The following is a 21,931-nucleotide window of genomic DNA, read 5'->3' as shown; positions in this document are numbered from 1 at the left end:
AGGAGAGAGAGATCACAGGGGATTGCCCTGCCACAGAGGCAGGGGAGGATTGGGGGATGGGGGTTGGGGGGATATTATCCATGGTGGTGGAAAATGGGCACTGGTGGATGGATGGGTATCTGCTCATTGTATAATTGAAACCAAAGCACAAAAAAATTGTAAATCTACAACTGAAAAAAAAAAAAAATAAAGGGAAAAATGTAAAAATATATATATATATATATATATATCAGAATAAATAAAATGTGTATGGCATTTCAAGTATTTGTCTAAGGCAACCATCTGGTACCTAATGTGGCACCAACAATTCCAGCTACTTATAGCCATAGAATTGAGAGATGTCCATATCTTTTTCTCTCTGGATAAAAAACTGCACTTGCCCCAAAGAGGTGCATTTGGCAGCATTCTCACGCTCCTGCTGAGCCTTCCCCTTCATAACTTCACGCTCTGGTCTCTGCTCTTTTGTGATGGGCTTTGACATGACTGGCTCGGGAACATTGGGCTTTCTCCATGGAATTGGTTGGAAACAGAAGTCTTGGAGTAGAAACTGACTCTGACGTTTGGGTGGAGCTTGGCGCTTGGTCCCAGAGACAGGAAGAGGGCCCCGCTGGAGAGAAGAGCTAGCTGTTGTCTTGTAGGGAGCAGGTCTAGAAGTTTTAGGCTGAGAAATAGGCCGGCTAGTAGAGCTCAGCAAAGCTGGTTGAGGTGGGTTGGTCGAAATGGGCTGAGCTGGTCTGGCAGGACGTGACAAAGATGCAGTAGCTGGCCGGGATGAATTGGTGGCAGTTGGCTGAGCTGAGTTGGTAGAGCCAGGCCTTGCAGGGTAAGCGGCAGCAGGGCGATGTGAAGCCAGAAACTGTGGTTTCTGAGGAACACGTCGAGCTTGGGGCTTCTCCATGGTAAGAAAAGGCAAAGGGACCAATTTGACCTTCCCAGGAGGTGGCAGCTCAAACTGGGATGGAGCCGAGCGTTCTTCAGCACTGCTGCTTGGTTTCTGAGCTTTGACCTGAGTTTTATCAAGACCTTTTCCATGCCGTGTAGCACCTGGCCATGGTTTGACAGCTGAGGAGGGCTGGACATCTTTGGTCTTCTTTGAACTACCCAGGACCCGGGAAGAAGAGGATCCAGGCTTTGGGTCACTCTTCTTCCCCAGTGCATCAAACACTTGCACTGACTCCAGCATTTGCATGCCTAGGCAGCTGTGGGGATTTTTAAGGGCCTCTTGGCAAAGGTCAGGTTGACTTAACTTGCGTTTCATCCTGGCAAAGGTGGGCTTCTCTTCTGCCTTCACCTTCTTCCCTGTCTGCTTATTGTCATCAGCTTTCTTAGAGTTTTCTCTGGCATTTTTTGTCTTCTCCTGCCCATGTCTCTTTGTCTTGTTGATCCTGCTGGACGCAGCTTTCTGAGGTTTGCTGTTAGGTTTGGCCAGGGTCACAGGACACTAGTCCCTGACTGCAGCATTACAAACAATCCCTGCTTCCCCTAGCAAGCGTTCTGGGTTATTGGAATGGATTTTGGCTTGGGGTTCTTCCTCAAGAGGCTCAGAGGTCTGGTTTTTGTTGTTTTGTGTTGGGTGGGAGGTCCCCTTCGTGCCACCTGAATTTTCTTGCTCCTGATTCAGAGTAATGGTATCTGTGGTGTTCATTACCTGTGGATCTATGCATTGATCTATGTCTTTTAAGCAATCGAAGAGCTGGGGAAGTTGTTTATCTTCCACCCATGTCATGATGTCTGCAAAAATACCACCATATTCAATACCACTTTCCAGTGTTCCTGTGTCCTCCAAAAATTTACCATTCTTTTCCTGGCGAGTAGTTTCAGTACCAGGCTGTTGCTCTTGGCTGAGAGGATCAATGCAGGCCAGGAGCTGGTGGATATCAGGGATTTCTAAAGGGCACAGTGGAGGATCTTGGTTTTCTATTGGGAACTGGTAGGTATCCGGAGTCTTTGAAGGCCCAATGTTCATCTCCTCCAAATTATTACCTGTTTGTTTCTCAGTTGGAGCTGGGGGTAGTGCCAGGTTACTTTGTGTTACATTGTTACCGGCTCTTCTAAGGATCATGGACAAGGCCCTGAGCTAGAAGTTTGGAGGTAACTGTTCTAGTTCTTACTGTTAATTATGTGTTGCCATTGTTTTCTTTGTATTTGAAAATGTTTCTGTGTAAACTGTACTTAAAAATAAGAGACTTGGATCAGAGGAATAGCGCAGTCAGTAAAGCACTTGCCCTGCGCACAGCTGACCTTAATTTGATCCTCAGCATCACATTTGAGCCCCTAAACACCTTCATAAGTGAACCCTGAGCACACAGCGAGGTGCAGGCCTTGAGCACTGCTGTCTGTGACCCACATTCTGCCTCCCCCAAACTAAAGATTTTTTTTTAAACCGACAGATTTGTAAACTATTAGATGCTATACAGAACTTAGCATCATATAGTCAATTTCTTCACTTTCCTGGAAAAAAATACCCCGGAAGTTCATAATTATGGAATTAAAGAAGGAATGAAACACCACTGCATCATGAATTCTGTGCTCAAGTAGAGATTCTAGGTTTGATAACTTTGGACAGGATCACTGAGTATATTGTGTATTCAGAATCTTGTACATTAAAGTAAGGGGGAGTTAATGTGGTATCATCACAATAAGAGTTCTTAAATGTCTTCAGAAATCACAAAAACAATAACTTAAGAAATATTTAGTTAATAACTATTAACTAATAATTCATGGAGCTCATTGTTACTGTGGTAATACTGGCGGACTGATCAACTATGAAAATGTGGCATTCCTTGTTATGCTACTGAAGTTTTCTTATATGTAACCTAGGTGGTCTTTATACTAGCATACCTTCCAATCTGCTTTAGAATCTCTGATGTCAAGTGTGAAAATTTGGTGCTATAAAATGAGTGAGGGGAGTTTAAACTTAAACTGAGGTTATTGAATTTCAGGTTTCACAAATTTAAAAATCTCAGTGTATTTAACAGAAATGCCACCTGTCTGTGGACAGTTTCCCACTTACAGATTTGACCCCAAGTTTTGAATGCCAGATTTCCCTTCACTCCAGTTTACTCATGTCAATAACTCAATTCCATGATGGGTGGAGCAGACACAGAGTAGTAGATTCCAGAGGTGGAGGCTGGTGGTCCGTTCTTTGGGCCTGGACCTCCTTTAGAACCATAACCATTTCTGGAGATGCATTGCTGTAAGCTTGGAGGGCAGAGCTCCTACATCCTTTGTATGTCATAGAGCCATTGGATTACAGGCAGGGACCAGGTTCTACAGAAAGGAGAGGTCCCAGAGTGCCCTGATGATAGTAAACCACGTGGCTTCCTTCCTGGTAGGGAAGCGACAGGCTAAAACTCTGATTTGGAAACTGAGATGGTGTCCTTTCAACAAGACTGGCAGAAAGTGATGGGAACAGAGACACCATGTGGGTGGTATCTAACGTTTTCTTATAGCGAGCTGCCATAGACATGGAAGAGACATTGGTGTCTTGGTCAAGGAGAGTCACAGTAAAGTATCCCATGTAAGACTTCTTTTCAGTACTTCCTGCAATATCCCACTCCAAAACACTTGGGTAGGAAGCAGACAACGTGGATAGCTGGCTCTGGCCAGACACTCCAGACAGCATTGTTGTGCTAGAATGTTGGTCAAAATAGGCACTACCCATGAGTGGTTGGAAAGAGATGCCAGAATCTGAGGGCAGGAGCCAAGCAGATCTACCAGCTGGAGTAGAAACGCTGGAGTAGTTGCAGACACTTCCTGTTAGGGAAGCTGCATTGTTCACCACGGGAAGGGGAAGCTGCAGAGAATGTGCAGTTCCCAATACAGATGGATTTTGAATATTTTCTGTAAGGAACAAGAGGGTGAGGAAAAAAATCTGTGAGACTGATAATCTTCGACAACTTTTTTTTTTCTTTTTGGTTCACATCCACATGGATTTGTTGCTTACAGCTAGTTTCTCCTTGTCCTAGCTATACCTGTAGCTTGCTCTCCTGTTGAACATTACGTTATTTCCTAGAACGGAAGCATTTTAAAACTAGGAAGTCCTAAGAGGATGACTAACATGTTATTGGAGAAGAAAGAAACCCGAGGTCCAGAGATGGCATAGAGACTTGTTCAAGCTTTCCCATTATTTTTATTGGGATTGGGGTGGGGTGGAGTTTGGACCAATACCCGGCAGTGATCTTGGGCTATTCCTGACTCTGTACTCTGGAGTGACCCCTTGTAGTGCTCAGGAGACTGGATGCAGTGACAGAGATCCAACTGGATTGGCTGCCTACAAGGCAAATGCCTTATCCCCTCCTGTACTATCTCGCTGTCCCTTATGTATTACCAGGTTATGGAACCTAAGCATGTGGACTTTCTTGCTCGGACTCTGCCTTGATCACTACAATGTCAGAAACTAGGAGGAAGATACTTTCCATTAATGTACTCATGTGGGGTCATTACAGCTATTACCATTGTAATCTTCAGGTTTTGTATTTTGCTTGTGTAGTTCCTATCTATTGCCGACGGCTCACATATAACTCAAACTATTTGATGAATTCAAGGTTCGCAACCGTACCCTGGTTTCTGATCCCCCCTCAAAAATGAGTACTTTAGTTTTTCTCAAGATGTGCTTTTGGAAGGAAGACTGTTATTTAAATTCTGAGTGTCAAGTTGCTTTCCTGCAAAGGAGTTACTTACAACTCTAATTAAGAATATTGTGCACACAGAATTAAAATTTGCCTATTTCAAGTGATTTACATGGGAGGAAATATAGAGATAAGGAAAAAATCATGAAAAATATGTATCACGGAACTAAAAAAGAAGTATTTAGATATTAATGAAATCTGCAATCAGCAGAGTACAGTAACTGATTGACTTAAGACCCAAGTGTAAGCCCTGACCAACAGTGAATGTCGTCCCCAAACCAAACAAAGAAAACAGTACAATAAGTTTATTAAGAAATTGTGCCATGTCCTATACGCAAATAGTGAAAAGAGAAGCAAGTGACATCAAGAAAACAATACCATTCACAATTGTGCCCCAGAAAATCAAGCATCTAGGAATCAGCTTAACTAAGGAAGTAAAGGACCTGTACAAAGAAAACTACAAAACGCTACTTCAGGAAATAAAAGAGGACACGAGGAAATGGAAAAATATCCCCTGTTCATGGATGGGGAGAATCAACATCATCAAAATGGCAATACTTCCCAAAGCACTGTACAAATTCAATGCAATCCCTATAAGGATACCCATGACATTCTTCAAAGAAATGGAGCAAACACTCCTGAAATTTATATGGAACAATAAGCCCAAACGAATAGCTAAAGCAATTCTTGGGAAAAAGAAAATGGGAGGAATCAACCTCCCTAACTTCAAACTCTACTACAAGGCAGTAATAATTAAAACAGCATGGTACTGGAACAAAAGCAGAGCTGCAGACCAATGGAACAGAGTTGAATATACTGACATTTCCTCCCAAACATATAATCATCTAATTTTTGATAAGGGGGCAAGAAAAGTGAAATGGAGCAGGGAAAGCCTCTTCAACAAACTGTGCTGGCAAAATTGGACGGCTACATGCAAAAAAGTGGGCTCAGATCTCTGCCTCACACCATGCACAAAAGTAAGATCAAAATGGATTTATGACCTCAACATCAGACCAGAATCCATAATGTTTATTGAAGACAAAGTCGGCAAAACCCTCCATGATATTGAAGCTAATGGTATCTTCAAAGATGTCATGCCACTGGCCGAGCAAGTGAAAACAGAGATAGACAAATGGGACTATCTTAAACTAAGACGCTTCTGCACCTCAAAAGAAACAGTGACGAAAATACAAAGACAGCCTACAGAATGGGAAAGGATATTCACCAAGTACACATCCGACAAGGGGTTGATATCCAGGATATACAAAATACTGGTTAAACTCCACAAGAAGAAATCACCCAACCCCATCAAAAAATGGGGTGAGGAAATGAACAGAAACTTTCGCAAAGAAGAAATTCGAATGGCAAAAAGGCACATGAGAAAATGCTCTACATCACTAATCATCAGAGAGATGCAGATCAAAACCACAATGAGATATCATTTCACACCACAGAGACTGGCCCACATCCACAAGAACAAAAGCAACCGGTGCTGGCGCGGATGTGGCGAGAAAGGGACCCTCCTTCACTGCTGGTGGGATTGCCGGCTGGTCCAACCCTTTTGGAAAACAGTATGGACGACTCTCAAAAAATTAGAATTTGATCTGCCATTTGACCCAGCTATAGCACTCCTGGGAATATATCCCAGAGAGGCAAAAAGGTATAGTCGAAGTGACATCTGCAATTGTTTGTTCATTGCAGCACTCTTTACAATAGCCAGAATCTGGAAAAAACCTGAGTGCCCAAGAACAGATGACTGGTTAAAGAAACTTTGGTACATTTACACAATGGAGTACTATGTAGCTGTTAGAAAATATGAAGTTATGAAATTTACATACAAGTGGTACTACATGGAAAGTATCATGTTAAGCGAAATGAGTCAGAAAGAGCGGGATAGATACAGAAAGATTGCATTCATCTGGGGAACATAAAGCAACAAAAAGGGAGAGTAACACCCAGGAATTGCTGAGATTAGTACCAGGAATTTTGCTCCATGAATGGAAGGCCAGCCACAGGCTCTAGGTGAAAAGGAAGCTCAGATAGAGAAGAAAGTACCAAATGAAGGGTGTTGTGAGGGTCCTCCCAGGGTGGGAGAAGCATGCTAAAAGTAGTTGATAGACCAAACATGATTGCCACTCAAAGCCTCTCTTGCAAAACACAGTACCCAAAAGAAGAGAGAGAGAACAAGGGGGAATACCCTGCCACAGAGGCAGGATGGGACGGGGGGGGGGGGGATGAGGGTGGGGGGGGATGCTGGGACCCATGGGGATGGATGACGGGCACTGGTGGAGGGATGGGCACTTGATCATTGTATAACTGAAATCCAAGCACAAAATTTGTAAGCCTATAACTGTACCTCATGGTTTTTCACTGATAAAAAAAGAAAAAAAGAAAAAGAAATTGTGTCATGTATACGATATGAAGATAAAATACTATTTTAGTAAAAACTACTAGCCAAAAAAGGGAATAGAAGGTGATTTTTGAGTATATAGCTTACCAGGCCATAAAACAGTAGATTTACCAGTAACTTACATAACAAGCAGAAAATATAATACATGTGATTGCATTTGGTAGCCAGTATATGTTTTAAAGGAGTATAAAGCAGATATAAATATAATAATTACAAGGAAATGACATTATTATTCTCATTCATACCTCTGAATATTAGCCATCAAACAACAAGTATTAAATAGAGCATACAATTTCAGTAAATCACACAAGAAGCAGAAAAGACCATTTGAAAAATGGTCACAAAAATTTCAGATTTATTTTTAAAACTTATGACAAGTATCTTTATCAACCAGGAAAATGTCATTCCCAATGTTTCAGAAACAATCACCAAAATCCAATTGAAATATTTTTAATGTAGGAAAACTCAGACTCCACAAAACTGAAATCATTGTGTACTTAGACAACTGAGACTTGACTTTTCTATTTCTTCTTAGGATCTGAAAGCAGATTCGACTGCTATCAAAATGCTTTCATGTTAGGAAGAAAGTACTTTTTTTTTTCCTTTTTGGTCACACGCACCATTGCACAGGAGCTACTCCTGGCTCATGCACTCAGGAATTACTCCTGGTGGTGTTCAGGGAACCATACGGGATTCTGGGAATCGAACCCGGGTCAGCCGCGTGCAAGGCAAATGGTCTACCCGCGGCAAGACAAACGCCCAACCTATCGCTCCAGCCCAGAAAGAAACTCTTTGTGAAGATGACAAGATGCCTTAACCTCTACCCAACTTACCACACAAAAGAATCAATTCTCCTGGTTCAAGTTAGAAGACATCAATTCTTTATTTTAACAGGCAGAGCGTACATGTACCTGACAAACTAGAATGTAACAAAAACATTGAAGATGATGTATCTTCCATCCCCCTAGGTAACCAGTATTAGTTATTTATAGGAAGTATCATTTCTAAAACGTGTTTACATTCAAAACCACCAAGTGCCAACCGTGTTCTAGAGACAATAAGAAAAGAAACCACAACCATGGTTTTCTGATAGGCTGTTTTTCCTACTGGTACTCTACTTGAGACAAAGTATGTTTTCTTCACTTAATCACTTAACGTCCCGTTAGTCGTCGATTTCTTCGAGCGGGCGCCAGTAACGTCTCCATTTGTCCCTGTCGCGTACTAGTGTAGCCCAATGGCATCTGTTTGCTCCGGGAACATGAAGGGCCTCAAACCGATCGTTCATGATCTTGACGAAGAAGTCTGACCATCTGGTAGGTGGGCAGCCATGCGGTCTTTTGACATCCCGTGGAATCCAGTCGATGACAGCTCTAGTCCAGCGATCGTCTTTAAATCTCATTACGTGACCAGCCCATCTGATTTTCGACACCTTGGCAAATGAGACAGCGTCCCTGATTCCTGATCGTCTACGGATGTCAGAACTACGGATTCTTTCTTTCATTTGAGTGAAACGTGATATTCCAAGCATAGCTCTTTCTATTCTTCTTTGGGAGACTTGAATAGCGTTCTCATCTTGTTTTCGTAGGGCCCAGGTCTCTGAGGCATATGGCAATGAAGGAAGACCAGTGGAATCAAAGAGATGTGCCCGGAGCCGGAGGTTCTTCGTCCTCTTAGCTATTTCTTTGACGTTCTTGAAGGCGTTCCAAGCTGCTCTCTTCCTCCTGCGCAGCTCAGGTTCCATGTCATTTGTCATGTTGACCTCTCGACCTAGGTACACATAGCTGTTGCATTCGGAGATGGTCGTTCCGTTGAGAGCGAATGGGGCATCAGGAACAAGGCTGTTTCTCATAAACATTGTCTTCGTAAGATTCAGCTGTAGTCCTACATTTCCACACTCATGGTCAAAGTCGGCCAGCATTTGTGCCGCTTGGCTGATGTTTGGTGTTATTAAAATAATGTCATCAGCAAAGCAGAGGTGGTGTAGTTGCTGACCATCTATCTTCACTCCCATTCCTTCCCATTCCAGTAGTCGCATGATGTTCTCGAGGGTGGCACTGAAGAGTTTCGGTGAAATGGTATCACCCTGCCAAACCCCTCTCTTGACATCAACGATCACTTCTTTGTAGAATGGTGAGATCCTGGTAGTGAATCCACAATACAGCTCACGGAGGATCCTGATGTATTGGGCTTGAATGCCCTGATTGGCTAGGGCTTAAGTGACCGCTTCTGTCTCAACAGAATCAAAGGCCTTCTTTAAATCAATGAACGTTAAACAGAGCAGCATCTTGAACTCCCGAGAAACCTCAATGAGCTTGGATATCATGTGGATATGGTCGATGGTGCTGAATCCTTTGCGGAACCTGGCTTGCTCGCATGGTTGTCCTTCATCTAGTGTTCTGCCAATCCTATTTAGGATGACTCGAGTGAACAACTTGTAGATGAGAGACAATAGGCAGATCAGGCGATAGTTGCCAATGTCATGGATGTCTCCCTTCTTGAACAGTAGTACGGTCCTGCTGGTTTTCCATTGGGACGGAACCTTGCATTCAGACAGGTAGCGAGTGAAGAGCCGAGCCAGTGTATTGATGAGTACTGACGGCAGGTTCTTCAGGTATTCAGGTCTGACCTTGTCTGGGCCGGGTGCTGTTTGTTTCTTTTCCAACGAAATGGCGTGTCGGATTTCGGAAGGGAGAACATTGGGAACGACATATCCATCCTGTGGAATTTGGTATTTTGGCAAGTGGACTTGGCTATCGAAGAGATTTGAGTGGAAGTCATGGATAATCTTCTCCATTGCCGTTCTGGAGGATGTGATGGATCCATCAGGACGTCGGAGGGATGTCATCTTGTTCTTGTAGTTGGCGAAGGACAGGCGGGTGTTACGAATACTTTTCCCGGCTTCTGCCGCATCTACCAGTACTTCTGCTCTTCTCTCTTTGAGGTCTTCCTTGATCGCATCTCTGCACCGCTTTGCGAGCTCAGACTTTAGCTTGCGGTTGCCTGAGGCATGCGCCAAAACACGCTGGCGAATTAGCTCAAGAGTTTTTGAAGATAGGCGATTTTTTGTGGCTATCTCTCTCTTGGCGTTCCTCGCACATTCATGGAGGTGCTGAACCAGTCGATCGTATTCCTCATCAATGTTGTCAACAATGGCATCTTCCCATGTTGCCGCAATAGTGCCAAAGAGTTCCCAGTTGGTGGTCATTCTGGGAGTTCTCTTTTTGAACTTTGCAGCCCTTTCTCCCCTCTCTGTGAAGTAGAATTTTGCACGAAGGAGACGGTGGTCCGATCCCGTTCGAAATTTTGGGACAACAGCGACATCAGTCAAGCAAAACCATCGATTGAATATGATGTGGTCTATTTTGTTGTGGAATCGTCCACCGGGAGACTCCCATGTCCATCATTTAGATTCTGCCTTCTGGAACTGTGAGTTACCATGAATGGTCTTGGTCGACATGATGAACTCAGACAGTCTCTCACCCTGTTCGTTCCGTTCTAGGCCATGGGTCCCGATGTGAAGTTCTTCAGCTGATCTTCTCGGTCCTATCTTGGCATTCAAATCACCCACAATGATCTTGTAGAAGGTGTGGTCTTCTTTATAGAACTTCTCCAGCTCCATGTAGAACTTCTCGATTTCTCTTTCATCATAATGAGATGTTGGTGCGTAGACAACGAAGATAGAAACTGCAGGCAGTGAGCCACATGTATTCAAATGTAAATGTCCGATTCGGGTTGTTAGGCATTCGAATGAATCAATGCTCTTGGCCAAGTTTGTGTTGACAAGGACACCGACGCCTCCAACACCTCTTTTGTCACATGTTCCGAGGAACAATTCTTCTCCAGTGTCGAAAACGGCATGGTGAGATTCGTGCCTTCTTGTCTCGGTCAGACCAATGATGTCGTGCTTGATCATTCGCGCTTGTACCATCAGGTCCTCGATGGATGCATCTGATGCTAGCGTACGTGCATTGAAAGTACAGACAATCATTTTTGTCTTCCTTCGTTGTGGCATCCTAGGTCGGCCTTGAGATTTTGTCGGCCTCTCCTTTCTCATTCTTCTCAGTGCTGCCATGTCAGTGAAGCCTTCGGGGTCAGATGAATGAGACCAGTTGTAGTTACTGGTTTTGGCATATCGAATACACAACGGATAGCTTGCCAGGCTCTTCCGTGCGGACGGAATACTCTCGGTAGCTTGCCAGTCTTTCCGAGAGGGATAGAGGCTTTTGGGGCGACCTCTAATCACCCTTGTAGGTGTTACCATATTTGAACCCTATTCAAATACGGTACGATAATTCCGGAAGATGGGTATTTAGTGTCTTATGATGTGTCGCGTTCGTGGCCGCGCAGGTCCGGAAAGTGTCCTGGAGTGTGGCGACGGCTGGGTAGTGGAGGTAGTGTCGATAGTGGAAGTCTACCAGTGGGGTATTTATCTGGGTAGGGTGGGTCTCCTGTGCACAATTCGATCCCTGGGTGGTTGATGGAAGCAGACAGGGCAGGGTAGGGTGGGGCTCCTGATTAGAATCCCTTTGTCACCTGTGGTTGGTGGGAGCAAGCAGAGAAGCTCTGTCCCTGGGTCCGCCGAGCCTGGAGTCCAAGGTCTCAGAAAGTTCCGCTTATCTTGTTCTGTGGGTCTTCAGTCGTGAGTGGGTCTCGGCCGGAGCTGCCACGCGGGTCCGGAAAGAGTCCTGGAGTGTGGCGACGGCTGGGTAGTGGAAGTAGTGTCGCAGGTTCGGGCATCTCCGGAGGGGCCTGTTTTCTAGTCCTAGAATTGATTAAAGTCAACTGCTTTGACTTACTCTCAGCATAGTTAACTCTATTCTTTCTGTCTGGATTTGAACTATTTGGCTCTCTCCAACATTCTACCTCAAACTGTTTCTCCTTCCTTGAAAATTTCCCTCCATAATCTTTCTTTCCTATTTTATTCTCCCTCATATCATCTTCTACTTCTTGTCTTCTGTTGGTCAAAGCTTGTTGAAAATGACCCTAAACTTCCTTACCTTTGAGGACTAGCCCCTCTACTACTCAGCACTCTACACCTTCCCCACAATCCAGTTTTTCTTATCATTGAGTTTAGATAGAAAACTCAAAAGACACATGAAAATGACTTTTGAACAGCACTAAATTTAAAATACTAAATTATAAATACAAGTGGAGAGACCGCTGCAGATAAAAAAAACATCCTAGTATATATTAGGTTTTCTACCAAAACATTTTCTGCTTCTGTAAAAATTTTGTCTCTGATTTATATTTTTCATGGATATCATGTAGAAATCACTATTAAAAGGAAAAGGAAACAGAGAGAGTGAACGCTCATGTATAAACATGTATTTGAGCTTGTAAGTATGTATCAACTATAATGTAATCAATGAAGAGAAACACTTTGTATGTGAGAGAAAGGAAGTCAATGTCTAAAAACACACAGCAAATGTGAACATCAAGCTAAAATAAGGCTTACCATATTCTAGTTGAATACTTTCCTCTATTATTACATGCTGCTTTTCCTTAACTACTAAATTTAGAGATAAGAAATCTAGTGAAAAATTCTGAAAAATATTATTCCTTACCTGACATAATCAGAAAAGAGAAAATATCAAGGAAAGGTAAATGAGAAGAGGAGACGATATGAGAGTACGTTTGAACACTGAAGTGGAAGTCCACAAGTGTCCAGTACAGATGACTGATCACTGGTTATTGGTCATTGGTCACTGGTCACTTGCGATGATCCAAGCTTGTTTACAAACAACTGCATGGGAGCCCCAAGATTCTTCCAGGTGCTGATAGGCAATTGAAAGGTAGAGGCTAGCCAATAGGGAGGTCAGATTCCCAAGAAGAAGACTGAATTGGATACACTGAGAGGTAAACTTAAGCAGGCTAGAGAGATGGAATCTTACAAGACAGTTATAACAGTTTCACCTTCCTCATACTCTTAGGTTAGGGAAATGCTCCTATTATACTGATGAGCTTACATATTTCATTAATAAGTAAACAGTTACTACGTAATACTTTATATTGCCTAGTTAACCAATAACATTAAGTTACTATTGGTGTATTTTGTATAATGTTTAATAATATTAAATTTTATGTTAATGTTTTGTAATATACATTGTTACTTACTTTAGGGTTAGGAAATAATAGATTATTATGAGAACTCTTCCTCTAACAGAAACCCCTAAGTTTAGGGTGTTCCACTAGCAAACATGCACCCAGAAAAGAATAGTAGGCAAGGATAGAATAGATGACAAAGTATCTGCCAGCTGTAAACTTGTGCCAGGCAAACATAGATTAATACTTTGTGGGATCTTTTAGATTTTGTGGACAATATAGCCAAAAATACAATAAACAACTTTCACAATCTTTTATTTATTTATTTTGATTTTGGGTCCTCACCTAGTCATGCTCAGGGCTTACTCCTGGCTCCACACTCAGGAATCACTCCTGGAGGAGCTCAGTAGACTGGGTGCAAGAGAGGTACCCTGCCCACTGCATTATCTCTCCTGTGCAAACAAGTTTTTGTTTTACGGATGCCTATTGATTCTCTGTGAACTACACTAGCCTCTGCTCTTCATGTCCCTTTGGCATGTGTATATACTTCCTAACTGTCCTTGATGTCTCTGTCAACTCCAACAATGGCTCACCTGTTGTGATCTGTTGGGGTTGGGGGAGCAATATTGCATTATATTGACCTGCCATGAGACTACTGATGGCTGCACAGGTGACCCTAAAGGTTGGCCAATCCACGTGTTTGTCAACTTCTGTGTTTGTCTCATTCTCTGTGACTGACCGATGCTGAATGGAGGTTCAAAGTGACAATTCGATTTGGCAGATGAGAAACAATTTAGACAGATTATAACCAATTATTGTGATCAACAAATTATACCATCTATTAGAAAGTCCCAAGTAGTGTGTGATAATTGGGGATCTATAAAAAGAATCAGAACGAACACAAGAAACACTTGAAGGCACTTGTAATTTAAAATAGTATCATCATCTGGATCAAAGTGATAATCCAGTGGGAAACGCACTTGCCTTGCACATGGCGGACCTGAATTCAATCCCTGCCATCCCAATACGTATGGTCCCTTGAACTCTTGAGGATTGTCTTCATACATGGCAAGCACTCTACTCACTGTACTATCAATCTGGATAGCCCAGGAAGTGTGTGTGTGTGTGTGTGTGTGTGTGTGTGTGTGTGTGTGTAGAGAGAGATAGAGGTTTTGGGCCAGCCCCAGTGATACTCAGGTACTCCTGTCTCTGTGCTCAGGAGTGACTCCTGGTGGTGCTCATGGGACCATATGTGGTGCTGAAGATAGAACCAGGGTCATTCACATGGAATATTAATATATCAACCCTTACAATATTGCTCAGTGCTGGAGCAGAAATATATTTTAGAAGTGAAAAAAAGATGAGCCAGTAGGAGCCAGTGCAAAGACAGAATCAGGAACATTGCTGGGGAAGGATCACCCAAGAGGCCAGGGACTGATTTCATACTACAACTGCAGAGATGAGCAGAGACAGAGACAGATCCTCTAAGAGTAACTAATTTACTATGTGTAGTTTTTTAAATAGAAAATATTTGCTGATCCCTAATTAGCAAATGGAAGAAAAAAGGGAAGACTTAGAGGAAGAAAGAAAGAGAGAAAAAAAGAGAGAGCGAGAAAGGAAGAAAGAAAGAAAGAAAGAAAGAAAGAAAGAAAGAAAAGAAGGAAGAAAGAAAGACATATGTAAGGAACAAAAGAGGGATGGAAGGAAGGAAGGAAGGAAGGAAGGAAGGAAGGAAGGAAGGAAGGAAGGAAGGAAGGAAGGAAGGAAGGAAGAAGTTTTCGGCTGCTGGGCCTGGTTCCATTGGACCTCACCCACTCCCCCCTCTGGGATGCCCTGAATAAAACAGGCTGGCACGGGGTCTAGGGGCATGTCTATGGTGTATTGTTCTGTGCTCTCTTCTGAGAGATTTATTGTTGAGTCTCTGGATCATGGCCATTGATGAGATTATATGGCCAGAGGTGGTTTGTGGGTGTGATTTCCAAGCTGCTGGTAACAGGGGGAGTTGGGGAGAGGTCACTCATTCTCTGATTTCATTGAGCCTGGAGTTTTCAGTCAGAAGTCCCACATACCTGAGTTTTTCTGCAGATTTGCCCATAGATGAGGTTTGTCCACACATGCGGATAGCGGCCATGATCATTGCTTTCAAGTTCTGGAGGATTTTGGCTGCTGGGGCTAGCTCCATTGGGGCTAGGAAGGGATGGAACTCTAAAGAGATTTTGAATTACTTTATCTTTATTTTCTTATCTGTTCTTGTTTTTTTGAGAGTTCTCTTGATTGAACCTTTATATTTTTTTAAATTTTATTTTATTGAATAATCAGAGTCTCCTACCCCATGCCTGACTGTCCTCACCAGGGCCCGACAGCTGAAGATCTCCGAGACCCAGCCAAAGCCATGCTGAGACCACTCTCCACACCCTTGGATGAGCATCATGCATAAAGGAACTGGCAGAGGAACCCAAGCATGCAGGACCCGGGGTGGAGATCTCCAAGCCTGCATGGTTTGGGACTAGGCCTTCCAGTAGCTAGACAGTTATACCCACCAACTGCCATGTAACCCCAACAACGGCCATGATCCAGAGATTATCACACCAAGTTCCCAGAAGAGAACAAAGCAGAGTCTCCTACCCCGTGCCTGATGGTCCTCACTAGGGCCCAACAGCTGAAGACCTCCAGGACACAGCCAAAGCCATACTGAGACCAATTTCCACACGCTTGAATGAGCCTCACACATAAAGGAACCAGCAGAGGAACCCAGGTGCCGGCAGAGGAACAAAGGCATGCGGGTCCCGGGCCTGAGATCTCCAAGCCTGCTCGGATCAGGGCTGAGTATCCTCGGCCCATATCCTCCATCTTCCAGTAGGCAGGGGTCACACACCCACAAACTGCGCCGCCCCCCACCAGCGCTGTGTAATCCCATCAACAGCCAAGACCCAGAGACTATAAAACCCAGCTCCCAGACATCTTATTATCTTACTTTGGACAACCTGGCAGGCTACCGAATGTAACCTGCCCACAAGGCACAGTCTAGCAAACTCCCCGGGGCATACCAAATATGCCAAATACCAGTTAACAATGATGGGTCTCATCCTTCTAACTCTGAAAGAGCCTTAAATATGGCACTTTTTAAAATCTCAGGGCTAGGAAGAAGGAGACATTACTGGTGCCTACTCGAGGCAATCGACGAACAACAGGATGATCATTATCATGATCGTGATATGTGTGTGTGTGTGTGTGTGTACACACATATATACATATATTTACTTTATATATAAAGTATGTATATACTTATATACTTTACATTCTTTGCAGTACTTGGATTAATAGCTAAGATATGGAGATGCCCAGTATTCAAGGAGAAAGGAATGGATAATAAAGTTGTGGTATATATACACAATAAAATACTATGCATCCACAAGGAATTATGTAAGTTTATAATTTGCTCCAAATTAGATGAAATTGGAGATTCTCTTGTTAAGTGAAGTTAGAAGGAGAAGAACAAATACTGCATGTTCTAACTAATCTGTGTTTCATTGAAAAACATGTCAAGGGAATGAAAGGTTCAAAAGTGGAAAAAATATTGGCTCTGTGCACTGTAACACTGTCCTCCTGTTGTTCATTGATTTGCTCGAGTGGGAACCAGTAACATCTCACAACAAACTGTGAGACTTGTTACTGTTTTGGCACATTGAATACATCACAGGGAGCTTGCCAGGCTTTGCCATATGGGCGAGATACTCTTGGTAGCTTGCCGGGCTCTCTGAGAGGGGCAGAGGAATAGAACCCAGGTCGGCCATGTCGGCCGCGTGCAAGGCAAACACCTTACCCACTGTGCTATCACTCTAACCCTAGAATACAGAAATAAAAATGCCAGGGAGGGAAAAAAATAGAGGGGTAAAGTGAGAAGAGAAGAGGTACAGATGTAACGGGGACAAGGGTCAGAGTTCTGGGGCTTATTTTGGTGCAGAGGTATCTGTACCATGTAACCAGTTAACCCAATACTATTGTAAACTTGGGGTCCAAATTATAATAATTAAACTTAAAAATAATACGTCTGTCAAGGAGATAAGTTGGGAGGTGGAGGGAACATGGGGTTACTGGTGGAGGGGTACAGTCACTGGATTGCAGTTGGGAAAATTGGATGTCTGAAATTATTGTCAACAACTCTGTAAATCATGGTGTTTACATTAAAAAAAAACTTTACAATTTTGTGACTCACCCAAAGCCACATAATGCCAGTCAGTCCAACTTCTAGTTGTCCCACTGGTCCCAGGAGTCCAATTCAAATATGGTGTCAGGTCTCCTTTGCTAGCCCATATCGCAAAGACAAAATGGTCTGTTCGCAGTTTGGAGCAATCCAACAGGCAATATTGTGATCGTGTCAAAGGGGGTATACTGCTCAAGAGAAATTAAACCTTGTTTGCCCTTGCGCATGATACATGCTGTTCTCCTTGAACAAGCTTTCTGCTGGAGCAGCAGGAAAATGTAATCAGCTTTCCCCATCACAGAGTTCTATAACCTTCTGTATTCTTCTTGATTTAATAATAATAGGGCAATTGATATAATTTCAAAAAGTTTTATTTCCTTGAAATAGAGGCTGACCTATGCACCTAATTAAATGGCTTTTCACACTCTGAACACGGCATCAGATTTTGACTGGGGAACCCCCTAAGTATTTGGCCTCTCCTTGAAAAGAGAGTTTATTTTTAAGGGTCTGGTGAGATTTTTGAGCAAAAATTGACTAGTGAAATTGTTCTTCATTCTAACTAGCATCTATGAAAGAGCAGAGTTCTGTAGTCCTGCTGTACTAAAGACAAAATAATTAATTTTCTACTTAGCCAGTAGAAATGTGAATTTTTTTTTACGGTTGAGAGTTAGAAATCTTTTATTGCTAATGGGATTTATGGCAGTTCTTGGAATAGGTAAAGCTTGAACTAGGACATCAAAAGGATCCATTTTTTGTTTGCCTATGGCCTCCATCTGGTTGTTCCCATCTTGGGGCTTACCGCTGGATCTTTGCCCAATGACACTCCAAAAGTGCCTGCTTTTATTTGTTTGTTTGGGAGTCATACTTTCATGTTTTTTTGGGGATCACAGCTGTCTATTTGTTTGGGGAATATACCAGAGGTTATTCCTGGCTCTGCACTCTGGAGTTACAGTGGTGCTCAGGGAACCATCTTGGATGACAGGGATCAATCCCAATGAAAGGTGAGAACCCTAACCATTATACTGTCTCTCCAGCCCCCTAAGTAGTGAAGAATTTGAAACATGGCTACTGTGATGGAGGGAGTAAATTATTAAACTCTTTTTAAAAGTAAATTGACTGAAATAGCCACATGTGGTGGCAAATGATGGCCATGTTATAGAGTGAATTGTACTGTCTTGCTAGGAAAGGGGTAGTCTAAGGACTAGCATGCCCATCCTCCTAATCTGCAATCAGAGTTTTAATAATAGTCAGCTGTATGATTTAGAAACACAATCTTATATGTGAGTCAGTGCCGGAAGTTTAGTTTTCAGAGCACCGTGCTGACAAATATCTGGTGTTTCCCTGCATAGCTTCTGACTGTTGTTTATACTCTGAAGAAGGGTCTTTGTGGAAGTTTGTGCCAAGTCTTCTTTGATATGCTTATTAGAAACACTATTAATTTTATTTTTAACTTCTTAATACTTATTAATAAGTCTTCCCTATTTCCAGAATACTTAGAGTTCATATTGCAATAGTATTCAATCTATTAATCTGAGGTATCTCGATTTCTCTATCTATTGAGTATCATATGTTAGTTAAATCACCAGTTCCTTTCCTGTACTCTGAGAAGATGTTCTCTTCCTTTTATAAAGGACTAGAATAAAGATTTTAAAAATTAATTCTATTTTATAGTATCTTCCAAAGAGGTAATTAGCTCTACCACTGAACTTACATCAGTGCTGTAAGGTACAAGAGAAAACTTGCACAAAGTGTCTAGAGACCTGAAGCTGAAAAATATTATAGAAAATTTCATGTTGAAAAAATGTTTCTTTATTTTTAATTGAACACATCTGTGCTCTAGGATATTTCCAATCTGTTAGAAGACATATTTGAGTTTAAAAAATAAACAGAGAGAAGCTTCTCGATTATGTGCAAATGTCAGCTGAATGGTCTTGGAAATGGTATGTTGGTGAATGTGGGTGGAAAGATAATAGGCTGAAGCAGAGAGTGTCTGAGAGTGTGGATAAATCATAAAATCAGGGTAAGGGGCATATCTGTAGCAGTGAGGCAGTGACAGTGGGAAAGGTATGAATAGACTCACCAAGCTCAAGCGTAACACTGTCATGAATTAAAGAAGAAAGTCCTACAACATTGGATGTTCCTGTTTGCTAGCACTGTGGAGAAATAAGAGAGGCATGTTACAGGGAGGTCGCTTGAAAGAATGAAATGAAATATGCAGTTCGGGGTAATATTTCTCAAGGAAGAGTTTGTTCTCTTGGAAAGAGACTATCAGTGAGTCTGGTCAAGAAGTAGGATCTATGTGAAGTGAACTAAGGATTCAGCAGTATAGTTGGATGAGGGATGGAGTTGCAAAAGTGCGTCAAAGACCCCATGAAGGAACTAGGATATCCAAAGGCCATGGATCAGACAATTAAGACAATAGAGAAAATACTGTAGACTGCACCTCCCCTTTCCAATGCACAGAACCAGCACTGAGCTTGGAAAGTGCAACAATGGAAAGACTGATAATCATATCTCAGATCTTTTAGTAGAGAGTTGTTGGTGAGAACACAAACACAAATCAAGGGACCAGGGATGTGACTCAGACCTACATAGCTAAAAGATCTTAACTTTCAGATAGTATGCCATGAACCTGATCTCTGGCTCTGAGCATGATCTGGAAGCAGTGCTGTTGGGATTCCTAGTATGCAAGTGTTCAAACACTGCAACCAAATGTGTGGCCGCTGGGTTTGTTGCCATCAAGTATGTGAGCACAGCAACCAAGCGCGTGACCACCAAACATTACAGTAGCAGCAAAACAACAGAGGAGGGAAGGAAGGAGGGGAGAGTATCATTTTCACAATTAAAAAGGAAATATAAAAGATGTGTGTTGAAAGTAGGCCATGGACCAAACATGATGGCCACTTAGTCCCTGTATTGCAAGCCATAACACCGAAAAGGAGGGTGAGTAAGAAGGAATGTACCTGCCACAGAGGGGGTGAAAAAGCGTGGGGATGGCGAGAGGGATACAGGGAACATTGACGGTGGATAATGGGCACTGGTGGAGGGATGGGTACTCGGTATGACTGAAACATAATCAAGAAAGTTTGTAAGTCTGTATGTAACTGTCTCTTACAGTGATTCATTAAAATAAAAAAAATTCAGAAAAAATGCCTTAAATCAAGTTACCTTGATTTGTCAAAAATATATCAGGTGAACCCCACATGGAGCCAACCAAAGAGGGGAAAAGGTAATAAAAAGAAAGATCTTGCCCCATTCTGATCCCCAACAGATTCACAAGAGTGGTGAGTTCCTCCATGTCCCTCCCCTATTTTGCTAACACAGCAACTGCAAATAACACAATGAGACAACAATTATCCAGAACAAATATAAATGATTCTCAAATATATGAAATATTATATCTCCCTATGAGACATAGATCTCAACATTTATATAATAAAGAAAGAAAGGGTTGAAGAAAACTCAAAGAGGCAAACCAAAGTGAATAGGAGAACTCAGAAAAGCTATACAAGAGATACAACAAAACATGGAAAACAACGTTAAAAATCTCAGAAGTGAAATCAATAAACAAAATGTAGAAATTAAAACTTTAAATAAGAGAAAATTATTTATTATTTATTATTAAATTATTAGTAGTAGTGAAGAACTGAATAAATTGTATTGAGTGATAGGCAAAATTATAAAAATGGAGTAGAACAAATGGAAGGACAAATTAGTGATCTTGACAGTTCTGTATAAATGGTGGAAGAAAAGAGAGAAATAAAAATAAAGAAACACATGGGAACCATACAATTCCATTAGACAAAGCAACATAAGAATTAATAGGCATCTCAGAAGGAAAAGGGAAATGAGTGAGCAGAGGAATTAGTCAAATGAATAACAGGCATAAAAAAATTAAACCTGGATAAAGTATTGAATATGCAAGTAAACTAAATGAATTTCAATTAAATTAAAATCCTAACTATTTAGGGGGCAGGGAGTATACCTAACTGTGGTCAAGATCTACTTCTGACTCAGAAATTACTCCTGGCAGGTTTCTGGGGAACCATATGGGGTGCTGGAGATCAAATCCGGTTTGCCCCTTAAAAGGCTGGACTATCTCTCCTGACCCACCCCAAACCTGACGTTTGTAATGTAAGGAGAACAATACCTAGACAATTCACATGTTTGAACTACCAATGGATCATATCAAGGAATACTGAAGGAAATAGGAGAAAGGTTAGGAGCATTTGTGGGACATGGTAGGGGTTCAAGGGGATGAGAAGATCTATAAGCGTACTTCATCAGGCTTATATTCCCAACAAGAATTCTAGAGACAAAGATGGAATGAAATAACATATTTAAATTACTCAAAGATGGAAAACATCCATACAAAAATACTATATCCTGCAAAACTTTCAGAAATGAGGGAGAAATAAAGGCTTTCACAAATTAAAGCTAAGGCGTTTGGTAGTTCTGGTTTCCTAAAGGGGAAATGTTTTGTGTTCTAAAATTTTTTAGTTGAATTACTGTGAATTAAAAAGTTATTCATGAGTTTCAGGAACACGAAGTTCCAACACTGATCCTTTCACCTGGGTCTACTTACCTCCGCTCATGTTCTTATTTCCTCCTGCCTTTCTGGCACTGTGGCTTACAGTACTGTTA

At 42.1% G+C, this 21,931-nt stretch overlaps 1 pseudogene; it reads right to left on the bottom strand.

The window, feature by feature from the left end:
- Window positions 1–313: 313 nt before the first annotated feature.
- Window positions 314–3,835, bottom strand: LOC130022633 (uncharacterized protein C2orf78-like; annotated as a pseudogene).
- Window positions 3,836–21,931: the final 18,096 nt, after the last annotated feature.

This window comes from Sorex fumeus, unplaced genomic scaffold (genome assembly GCF_029834395.1).
Source record: "Sorex fumeus unplaced genomic scaffold, SorFum_2.1 ptg000020l, whole genome shotgun sequence".
Taxonomy (NCBI): Eukaryota; Metazoa; Chordata; class Mammalia; order Eulipotyphla; family Soricidae; genus Sorex; species Sorex fumeus.
Note: the sequence above shows the minus strand (reverse complement) of the source record. Positions and strands in the feature narration are given on the sequence as shown.